The 13,049-nt window shown below is 32.1% G+C and overlaps 1 protein-coding gene across 1 annotated transcript in view; it reads right to left on the reverse strand.

Moving 5' to 3' along the window:
- LOC145968271 (uncharacterized) overlaps positions 1 to 13,049 on the reverse strand; it is a 91,715-nt gene that overhangs the window by 60,102 nt on the left and 18,564 nt on the right. The gene's annotated exons all lie outside the window — the stretch shown is intronic.

The raw sequence follows: 13,049 nt of genomic DNA on the forward strand, positions 1-13,049 counted from the left end.
GTTATTCATAGTGGACATATATGGGCCATTACCAGTTGTGACATTTTTTTTTGGCCACATATATGGGTCATTACCAGTGAACTGGTTAATGGAACACATTGACGAAATCAGTTAATGAAATTATGAATCTTTTAAAATTAATCTTTTAAGATTAAATTATGCGCTCTTCAGATTAAATTTAAAAATGCAAAAATTATACGAAAAATTTTAAATTATAATGAATTTAGAATACATTCTAATATTATTCTTATATTTAGTAATTTTTTAATGTGTTGATATATATTGAATTTTTTCTATATTACTTTTCGATGTAATGCATAATAAAAATCTTTGAAATGTTGTGAAATTATTGTATTATACCAAAAAAGATTTAGTTCTTACAATATATTAAAATTAAAATTTAATAAAATTTTGTAGCAAATAATTATAAATAATCGATAAAATTTTTATCAATAAAAAATAATACTCAATATTTATCTTAAGTATTTTAAAAAGACATGAAGTACATATTAAGTATTATTAAAGTTACACTCTAAAATTAATTAAAAAAAAAATTTAAAATTAAGATATTTAATTTTTATCTAATTTGAGATATAAAAATATTTTTTTTTAATTTACATAAGATATAAGATATTTCTGTTATTATATAAGATATTTATGTTTGGTTTACATCAAAATAAACATGTGTAAGCATATAAGAGCAATAACGTTATTACAATAATATACATTATGAAAAGGTCCTGTTTTACCGATAAAAATGATTATTTTTTTTGAAAATCGAAATTTTTTTATAGATCGTACGGAATAATAAATACTTTTATAGTAATATACCCTGAATCTATTAACTTTTTGTTAAAAACTAAAGAAAATTAGAAAATTACAGTTTTTTATACTAGTTTTTGACGTCGTAACAATACCACAGACTATATATTACTAGACTGCTAACTCCCTAAATTTTGCTTATATAAAGTGTCCTCGTATTTTATGTACTAATGTGATCTTTTCTGCGCATGCGCCAAAATAAAATATCAATTTTCATTTATTTTGTATTTAAATCGTAATCTTTTTTCTTATGATTTTGTGACACCCGCAAAAAATACGAAAAAAAATGGGATACAAATGTGCAATTATTGAGTGCCAAAGCACAATTAATGAAAAAGAAAAGAATAAAATTTCTTTTTTTAAGTAAGTTACCTTGAATACTAGTTGATAGTAATAATAATTAAAATAATAATTATTATTATATTATTAAAATAATTATATTATTAATTATTAATTATTAAAATAATTATATAATTAAAAATAATAATAATTATAATAATAATTTATAATAATAAATAAATAATTATACAAATTATGAATTTATAGATTAATATTATAAATTATTATAAATTAATTATTATTATTAATCCCATACACAGCACAGAATATTGCAGCAATATTATTAATATTGTTATAACATTGCAATAAGATTACAATATTCCCGCAATATTGTTCCAATTTTCTGTGCCGTATGGGATTATTATTATCATTATTAATTATTAATAATAACTAATACAAATATCTAATAATTAATACAAATAATATTTAATAATTAATACAAATAATATTCAATAATTAATAGAAATAGATAGTATGATTATCCTTGTGATGCTGCCTCTTTTGATTGTTCAAAATAATTTGAAATTTTAATGTTAATTTTAAATATTTTAGATTTCTTTTAACTATACCAAAAATTCTGGTACAATGAATAGCAGTGGTTAATAAATCAAATTGGATACTGACAACATCAAGTCGTATCTGTCAGAAACATTTTAAAAATTATGATTTTTCTATCACCAAACAAAGAATCAGATTAAAACAAGATGTTATACCTAGTCAGAATTTATCTCATCAAAATGTTGAAATACAAGTAAATAAGTATATACAAGTATACAAAAATACAAGTAAATAATAATATAAATTATGAATAAATAATTATATAAATAATAGTATAAATTATAATAATAAATAATAAATGAATAATTATAAATAATTATATAAATTATATATAATTAATAATAATAATTTATATAATTAATATTAATTATACAGGGTGACCCATTTTAACTTAGGCAGCCAAATAACTCGAAAAATAAGCAAGATAGAGAAAAATGTTTTAGACAAAAGTTGTATGGTTTCGAGGGGGCCATAAGATGGTATCATTGGTTTGACCTTGAAGAGTCATTTGAAGGTCACGTGAAGGTCACTTCAATTTTTTTAAATGGAATACCCTATATATTTTTGTACATTCTTGTAGCTTATTTCGAGAGCTTTCCAAAACACTATAATTAAGCACCTTTCCGTTAAGTACTTTTTGAGTTATGATGCTTGAAATAATTTCTTAATTTTACATAAACCGTAAAATATCTTGTAAAATATTCATTTTTCGATTATCTTACCTTAATACTTTTATGTACAAAATAATGAGAGGAATCAATTGGTGTAAAGAAAACACATAGTTGTTTTTAAGAAAAAATATGGAATTGTTAATTGCAAATTACATATTTTTTCTTCGAAACAACTATGTGTTTTCTTTACACCAATTGATTCCTCTCATTATTTTGTACATAAAACTATTAAGGTAAGGTAATCGAAAAATGAATATTTTACAAGATATTTTACGGTTTATGTAAAATTAAGAAATTATTTCAAGCCTTATAACTCAAAAAGTACTTAACGAAAATGTACTTAATTATAGTGTTTTGGAAAGCTCTCGAGATGAGCTACAAGAATGTACAAAAATATATAGGATGTTCCATTTAAAAAAATTGAAGTGACCTTCACGTGACCTTCAAATGACTCTTCAAGGTCAAACCAATGATACCATCTTATGGCCCCCTCGAAACCATACAACTTTTGTCTAAAACATTTTTCTCTATCTTGCTTATTTTTCGAGTTATTTGGCTGCCTAAGTTAAAATGGGTCACCCTGTATAATCATAAAGTATTATTTTTAATTATTAATAATATAATTAATAATAATAAATATATTAATATATTTATTACTATTATTATTATTATTAATTATTATTTATTTGATTATAAATTTAATAGATACAAATGCAGATAGCGAAGAAAAAATTTCCTTAACAGAAACTGCAGCAGAAATAGCAGAAGCTACAGATACTACACAAAAAGTTATAGAATCTACAGACAGTATAAAAAAAATGTTACAACCACAAAAGTCAATAATAAAATATAATACATTAAATTAAAAAATCAGATTTGTTTACAATATAATTTAATTTTTGTTTTGATTTTCGATTTGATAGAATCACAAGCACAAAAGCGTAACGCTGATGAAATGTTAGAAAAAATGATAATAAAAAATCATAAATTAGAAAATAAAAATAAGGAATTAACTGAAATAATTAATAATTTAACTCAAAATTATGAAATTATACGAGCAAGCAAACCTATTTAAAACTATAATAAGAGAGGAGAAAAAGAAGATAAATTTATAAAGAAAGAAAATCCAACTTAATAAAAAAAGTAATCGGAAGCAAGCAAAAATTGATAGTCTAATAAACGAATTAAAAAATTCAAAAGTAATAAATGAAACTGAATATAATGAAACTGTCAAGGACAATGATACCCCTCTTTCGAAGAGCGCGCGCAGTAGCGCTAGAGAATTTCATGAAAACGCGCATTAGCGCCAGGGAGCGCACGTTTTTGGTACTAGAGTTGGCAACAGTGTGTGTGTATGCAATACTTCTTCTTGGATTATTCTTTTTGTATCTTGTGTATTGCTCTGGAAGAGAATAAAGGAATTTCATTTAGTAAATCTCTCACGTACAAATAATTTGACCATAAAGCACGTCATAATCATATCAACAGAAACTTATGACATTTTAAATTCTGATATTGATAATATATCTCATCAACTTATAACATTTTAAATTCTGATATTGATAACCCTAACAGCACATGTAGATACTGAGAATGTTCGAAGAATATCGCAAAAGTACAATGCATATATTCCCAGAACACTCGAGATACATACTATGATATACTAAGTATATACTAAGAATGCTCTAATGTCCGCCTATTTTGGTTAATAGCAAATACTGAGAATATCTTGTAGTATAATTCATATATGTAATAGAAATACTTTTATAAATGCAGTAAACGCACACACTATTTCTCATTTTAATTTCAAATAATCTTTTTAATATTCTGAATCCCAACAAGGAATCCAGAACAATTAAACTACTAAACAAATGAAAAATTTTAAATTAAGTCAGTTTATTAAACTGACTATAAAGAAAAAAGAAGAAACTTTGGAACTCATGTTAGTACCAGTCCTTTATGTCCATTTCACTAAAAATTAAGTACGAGTTTAGTGGCGCGCGTAGCGGCAAAATAAGGAAACACATGCAATATTATAGAATATCCTGAAAATATATGAGAAAGAATATACTAATACGAGATATACAAAGTATATTCTGAGAATATATGAAAAATAATATACAACAAGAGATGTTATGGGATTATTCTCAGTATATTACATCTGTAACGTATATTTACAGTATAAGTATAGAATATTCGAATGATATCATGTGCTGTGTGGGAATATATCTGATATTTACAAAATCAAAATAAAAATAAACAATGTTATTGCGAAGATGTAAAAAGATTTGCATTAATCTTACACTACATTCTCCCAAAGCCTATGAGTATTGCAGGTTAATATATCCTTCTATTTCCTTTTTCTCAAACTATGTATACTTTTATACATTAAAAAATTTACAATTTGTTATCTAAGGTAATAATTTGTATGATTAACTAATATTTGTCTTAAATATTTATTATAAGATAATAATTTAAATTGTTTTTTATATTCTATAAAATCGGAATATTAAAAAGCATATTAATAAAAATATTAAGCATATTAACAAAAAATGCATTTGCAGTGTTTTGATTATATGAAATATATGAAATATGCATGTTTTTTCGCTTGCTTTAATTAATAATAGACAATTATTATTTGAGTATGCTTATTAATGCATGAACTGATTGTATATAAATATTTGCATGGTTTTTTATAGTAATTTATATATGTATGCACTAAAAAAAGAACATTATATGGTTATTATACACTATTCTTATTCCTATTTAAAATCTATTTCCTCATAAAATACTTGCAATACTTCCGTATATAAATTATATACTTATGATGTATTAAACATGCAAATACAATATTTGACTAATATTTTATATTATAATATTGTTTTTGTATTATATTTTGTATAATAATTTTGTATCTCTTTAGATCAGTTTTTAAATTGCCACATTCATCATCTTTACGAAACTGGATGTCTAATGTAAATGTAGAACCTGGATTTCAATTAAAAGCATTAAAAGGTCTTAGCAAATTAGATGAAAAGGATTGTACCCTTATATTTGATAGTATGGCAATTAGGTAACAAATTATATGGAGTAAAGAGGAACACAAATACCTTGGATTTTGTGATTATGGTAATTCCATAACTTTTGAAAATATCGATATAGAAGCAAAGGAAGCTTTGGTGTTTCTATTAGTTTCTATAAAAGGAGCATGGAAATGGCCAATTGCATTTTTTAGTAAATAAAGTATTTTCGACAGTATTATGTGAATTAATAAAAAGTGCATTAAATCTTTGTTATCAATATAATTTACGTGTACATAGCTTAACATTTGATGGCGATGCAGCCAACTGTAGTGCAATGAATATGCTCTCTTGGAGCAGAAATATTTACTGAAGATTACAGGCAAATTAAAAATTTTTTTCCACGTCCTTTTAATGAAAATAGAAACATTAAAATTATATTGGACCCATGTCATATGATTATATTAGCCAGAAATGCGTTAACAGATTACAAAGAATTTAAAACTGAGGAAGGTTCTATTAAATGGGATTATATTGTGAAATTGCACGCTTTACAAAAACGACTCACTTTTAAATTAAAAAATCGTCTATCTTCCCAATGCATACACTGGAAATAAAATAAAATGAAAGTAAAGTATGCCGCACACGTTTTGAGTTCATCGGTTGCTAATGCTATAGAATTTTTAGAAGCTGAAGGCTTGGAAGATTTTCAGGGTAGTTCTGCGACAGTTAAATTTTTGAGAACAATAGATCGCCTATTTGACATGTTAAATTCTAGAAGTCCGTTTGGAAAAGGTTTTAAGACACCCATTTTTCCGAAAAATATAGAACACTTAAGACAAATAGTTAATGACACAACAAAATATTTATTTTCTTTAAAAACGATTGATAAATCGATTATTACATCGTACTGCACGAAAACATTTATTTATGGTATGATAATTGCTGCTCAATTAATTTTGGACATTGCAACAGAAATTTTTAAAAATAACGAATTCTTTAAATATATTTTAAGTTATAAATTTTCACAAGATCATATAGAAATATTGTTTTCTAAAATTCACGGACGACATGATTTTAATAACAATCCAACTTGTCAACAATTTAAATATGCAATAAGACAAATTTTATTACATACTGACATAAAAAGTTCAATAAATTTAAATTGTTTTGAGTTTGAGATGGAATATGTCACATCTATATTTCCTTTAATGTGGAAGAAAAAAAACAGAACAATATTTTTAATGACTTATTGAAAATGACAATATTGAAAATGAAGATAAATATGACAATATATTTTATGAAATACCATTGGAAAAGAATGAAATTGTCACTGATTATATAATTTATTATATTAGTGGATATATTGTTAAACAATTAAAATATATTAATTGTCCTGTGCTTTAAATTTAAGAAATATTGCTTTTAATAATGAGCGTAATTACGCTCATAAAGAAACATTTTCTGCATTTTTTAAATTTTGCAATAATGGTGGATTGCTCAAACTTTCCTTATCAGTATTTTATATATGTAAAGAAACTAAAAAGCAATTACAAATTATAACAGATTATTTCTCTCAATTAAATATACAGGGTGGCCCATTTTAATCCATCCAGTCGAATATCTCGAAAACCAAGCCCAAGAGAGAAAAATGTTTCAGACAAAAGTTGTTTGGTTTCGAGGGGGCCATGAGATGGTACCATTGGTTTGACCTTGAAGAGTTATTTGAAGGTCACATGAAGGTCACCTTCAATTTCTTAAATGGAACCTACTATTTGTCATTGCATATTCTTGTAGCATATCTCGAGAGCTTTCCAAAATACTATAATTAAGTACCTTTTCGTTAAGTATTTTTTGAGTTATAAGGCTTGAAATAATTTCTTAATTTTACATAAACCGTAAAATATCTTGTAAAATATTTATTTTTCGATTATCTTACCTTAATACTTTTACGTACAAAATAATGAGAGGAATCAATTGGTGTAAAGAAAACACATAGTTGTTTTGAAGAAAAAATATGTAATTTACAATTAACAATTCCATATTTTTTCTTAAAAACAACTATGTGTTTTCTTTACACCAATTGATTCCTCTCATTATTTTGTACGTAAAAGTATTAAGGTAAGATAATCGAAAAATGAATATTTTACAAGATATTTTACGGTTTATGTAAAATTAAGAAATTATTTCACGCCTCATAACTCAAAAAGTACTTAACGAAAAGGTACTTAATTATAGTGTTTTGGAAAGCTCTCGAGATAAGCTACAAGAATATGCAATGACAAATAGTAGGTTCCATTTAAGAAATTGAAGGTGACCTTCATGTGACCTTCAAATAACTCTTCAAGGTCAAACCAATGATACCATCTTATGGCCCCCTCGAAACCAAACAACTTTTGTCTGAAACATTTTTCTCTCCCAGGCTTGGTTTTCGAGATATTCGACTGGATGGATTAAAATGGGCCACCCTGTATATCAATATTTTATATATGTAAAGAAACTGAAAAGCAATTACAAATTATAACAGATTATTTCTCTCAATTAAATATAAATGAAATAGGTAAAAAAGTAATTAATAAAGCAAAAAACATCCTTATTTTTGATAAAAAAATATTTCCTACCTTACAATGTGAAGATGTAAACTTATTAGAAATGCCTCATAAAATCCAACTAATAATAACAATATGTAATAAATATATAACAGTGCGATTACATTCTTTTTCAAAATCCTATCAAGATGAAATATTAAAACCAATTAGAAAGTGTCATAAACTAAGTAAACAAATATTATTTTTACAAGAATAATATATAATAATACACAAAAAAGATAATATATATATATTATATATTTGTATATAGTGCATATATATCTTTGTATATAATGTATAGATATATATCATTTAAGTTACTTTTTATTGTTTCTTGTGTTATCTCTTATATTAAGTATTGTATTTTATTGCTTTCCATTATAAGATAGAAAATATTTTGTTTGCTTTGCGTTTCTAATACTGATATTAAGACATAAAATTAAAGATAAACATTCATTTGTATGTACTTAAGTCTGTAAAAAAGTATTTCTTTTTATAAGAACAATTCACATAAATGTATAAAATACAATTTAAAGAATATAAAATAAATGAGATATTATTTTTAAGTTAGATAGATAGATAGATAGATAAATTTATTCTGCCCCTCAGGGATTGAAGGCGCTTTTCAGAGGAGCGTACCCAAACCTCTTACAAAACAGATATATAATTATGCTGGATTAGAATGATTTACAACTAATGCACACAACGCTTACTTCTACTCGCTTACATCTATCTTACATACTAGACTAACTAAACTGAAAGAGAGAGAGAAAGCTACCTCCTAACAAACGCCTCGACTTTCGGTTCCAAACACACTCACCATACTCTACTCACACTCTTCCACTCTCCCTCCCACTTCCTCCCCTCCCTGTCCTACCCACCTCTTTCTTTTCTCTTTTTCCCTCTAACTCCCTCAACCACCGTTCTCCCTCCCCTTCCTGCCCTAAAATCTCCCTCAAACTCTGCCACCAGTTCCCACCCTCCTCTTCCCCCATACAGTCCCCCAGCACATGTTCCCATATCTCCTCACCTTCCCCACACAACTTACACACTCTCCTCTCCTCTGTTTCCCAATACCTCGCCCCTCTCATTTCACTATTCATTCTAAACCTCATTACCCTTCTCCATCTACTTTCCCCCCACCCCTTCCTTAGATAAGCAGGCACCCCCTCCTCTTTTATCTCTCCATACCATCTATTGTACTTCGGCCCCCTAATTCTTTCTTACCTTTCCTCCTTTCCTTCCTTTTGCAATTCGCTGTCCCGCTGCTCCCACCTTTCATACACTTCCTCTCTTCTTCTTCTTCTTTCCTTCATCTCCACTACTTCTTTTCCCCTGGCCTCAGAGAATTTCTTTCTCTCCTCCTCCCAGCCTGATAACCTCCCTCTCTCACTTATCCCCTTTCTCAATTCCTCGAGACACTTCCTCGCTAGAATTCCACCTCTCCCCTTTTCCAATTTCTTTTCAAACCCCACCGCTCTTCTCCCTGCCCTTACTCTGAATATGTCCTTACCAATTTCTCCCTCACCTAGTATCCTGGCGTACACCAATCCACTCCTAGCGTCCATCTGATCCACCTTTCTTGCATTACCTCTACCTCCCTCCCCTCTCTCCACCCGTATACTTCTACACCGAACTCCATCACCGTTCCCACCAACTTCTTGCATAGCCAAATTCTTTTCTCCCACTCTCCCGTGAACCTCCATTTGCCTATCCCCCATACCTGCCTTATCACCGCCTCCGTCTTCTTGACTTTGTCTTTCACATGCGCCTCTTGTCCCCCGTTTCTCTGCAATTTGTATCCTAAATAAGTGAATTCCTTCACCTCTTCTATCCTCTTCCCTTTCCATCTTCCACCTCCTTCATCCTCTCCCTCTTTTCTTAAACCTCATCACCTTAGTTTTTCCCATATTGATTTCCAACTTTTTCTTATCTAGATACCCTTCTAACTTTCCCAGCATATGAACTATCCCCTCTTTCTTCTCAGCTAACAGCACCATATCGTCCGCATACGCCAAGCAATATACTTTCTCCTCTCCCAGTTTCACTCCTCCCCAGAGTCTCTCCTTCTCAACATCTCTTCCACATCATCTCTGCCAGCATCAGGTTGAATAGGCACGGACTCATCGGACATCGCTGCCTCAACCATCTTGCTGTCCAGAAAATCTCCCTAATCCCCTCTCCTCCATCCTCACCTTGCTTTTCGTTTCCCTCCTAAATCTCCTCAATCTTATTCCTCAGCCCTTCTCTAACCCCTCTCCCCCTTAATGCCTCCATCATAACCTTCCTGCTCATCGAGTCAAACGCCACTTTCAAATCCACAAACGTTGCTACCACCAATCCCCCCTTCCTTTTTAATTGCCTATTCACCAAAAAATTTAAAACAAATGTTATCTATAACCCTCATCCCCTTTCTGAATCCTGTTTGACTCGATGGGACCATGCCTTTTTCCTCTATCTCCTTCTTCAACCTCTCCGTTAGGATATCAGTATACACCTTGTACAGCGTTGACATTAGCGTCACTCCTCTGTAGTTCTCTACCCTATCCGCCACCCCCTTTTTCACCAAAGGCACTATTCCGTCCCTCCACTGTTCCGGCCTCCCCTCTCCATACCCTGCTACAGAAACTCCACACCCATTCCTCCATTCTTTCCCCCACATACATATTTCCATACCTCATTTGGCACGCCATCCTCCTCCGCCGCCTTCCCTTTCTTTAACTTCTTCACAATATTCTTTACCTCACTCCTCCCCAACTCTTGCTCCCCATTCTCCAGTCTCCTTTCCCCCCTTTTCTCAACACTCTACCTTCCACCCCTCCCAGTAACGTCATAAAGTGCTCCCTCCATTCCTTTACCTCTATCCTCTTATTCACCCTCTTCCATCTTTTCCTTTCCCTGTTCACTATCCTCCACACCTCCCCTTTCGTCTTTGTCCCTTGAGCCTCCTTTATCCATCTCTCATTTTTCTCTTCTCTTGCACAGCAGCTTATATTCCGCTCTCACTTTCCCTCTCACCCTGACCCCCTTTCCTACTCCATTCCCTTAAGTTTCTCCTCGCCTCTTTCCTTTTTTCTCGCACTCCTCATCTCACCAATCTCTCCTTTTCCTCCCTCCGCTTTTTCTTGCTCCCTCCTTTAACTCTACATCTACCCGATCTACCTTTATCTCCAGCTCCTCATCTACACCTTTATCATCTCTGATGTCCCATTTCATTCTATCTCTAATCCTTTCTTCTCCCCTTTCTGTCCATTTTCTGTCCCTCTTTCCTCTTCCCTTTCCCTCTTTCTTTTGTTTGCCCTCTCCTCTCTCCTCTCCAGCGATATTATCAACGGGTGATGATCCGACTCCACACAGTTCCCCATTTCCATCTTTACCATCCTTTCTCTCACTTTTACCTGTCCTACCACGTAGTCAATCACCGATTCCCCTCTCTCCCCCCATATACGTGAACTCTCCTTCATCCCCATCTATAGACACATTCAGAATTCCCCACCAACTTTCTCCAGCTCTCCTACTAATTTCCTTTCCTCTCCATTTATCTTTCCGTCTTTCGACCTTCTTCCTGTTTCCTCCTCCAGTCCTCCCCTCTCCCTCCCCCAACGTCCCTGTCTTCGCGTTCAAATCCCCCCTATTATTGTCCACCTGTCTTCCTCCTGCTCTTCCAATCACTCCTTCATCACTTCCAACTTTCTCTCCATATCCCCCTTCGCATAAACACCGACTATCCTCCATTTCTCCTCACTCACCCATATCTCTACTGCCATCACTCCTTCCTCCTTCTCTTCTACTTCAGTTATCACCGTCACCCCCTTCTCCTCTTTAACACCTATGATTAACCCTCCCTTTTTTACTCTTCCTCTTTGCCAACTGTTTCTCCCACCTATACCCTTTTGGCGGAATTCTTTTTACGCTTTCTCAACTTTTCTCATCCACCCAGGTTCCCACCATCACTATTACCTCCCATTTCTTGACTTCTTCCCAGAACCTTTTTTCCTTGTTCTTAACCCCCACTACATTCCAGAAGCCCACTTTCCATCTTTCCTCTTTTTCTCTTACTTTCCACCTCCCCGTTCTTCTCTCCTTCCTTTTTTCCTCTCTTTTGAATCTCTCTCTCTCCTCCGTTACTTCTCTCTTCCTCCCTCTACCCCTTCCCCTTTCCCTGACTCCCTCCCCTTCCCCCGTCTCTACGATTTCCCTTCTTATCTCTCACTTCCAATTCTTAAGTCTACCCTCCTCCTCATCCTATCTCCACCAACCTTCTTTAATTCTAATCTTCCCTTACCCGGTCTATACTCTATTGCCCTTCCTTCTTTCCTCCTTCACAATTTCCCCTATTCTCCATTTCCTTTCTTTCTCTCCATCCTATCTCTTCTGTTCCCTACTTCCAAGTCTCATCACTACCATCTCCCCTTCCCTCCCCTCCTTCCCTGTAACCTTTCTAATCCATTCTATCTCTACTTTTGCCCCAATCTCCTCCAACACTTTTTCCACTCTTCCTCTTGTCTCTCCTTCCCCTCCCTCCAATCTACGAATCACAATATTATTCCTCCTTTCCTTCCTTTCCTTTAGTTCCAGCTTCCTTCCTATGCCTTTCATCTTATCCACCACAGCCTCATCCAGTCCCGTGTACCCTCCAACTCCCTTCTCCCCCGCTGCCCCTTCGTCTTTTACCCCCCTCCCACTCTAGCCTCTAACTCTAATACTTTCTTTTCCAGGCTCTCTATGTTTAATCCCATCTCTCTCTTCTCCTCTCTCCATTCCCTCTCCCTCTGCCATATCTTCAACTTCCCCAGCTCCTCACTAAGCCTCTCCATTATTTTATTCCCCATCTCACCTATCATTTTATCTAACTCTTCTTTCCCGTACACCATCCTGCACCCTCTCCGTCTTTTTACTCCTTTTTTGCGCCCATTTTTCTTCACCTTCTGTCCTCCTCTCCTGACCCTTCCTTTTTCCTTTTAAAATAATCCTCCATACACCCCCCCCCCCGTACTTCCTCTCCTTTCTTTGTCTAACTCTTCTATCTTCCTCGGTCTTCTTGTCTTCCT

This window comes from Camponotus vicinus, unplaced genomic scaffold, assembly GCF_025532165.1.
Source record: "Camponotus vicinus isolate PSW18456_S1 unplaced genomic scaffold, iyCamVici1.0 SCAF_3, whole genome shotgun sequence".
Taxonomy (NCBI): Eukaryota; Metazoa; Arthropoda; class Insecta; order Hymenoptera; family Formicidae; genus Camponotus; species Camponotus vicinus.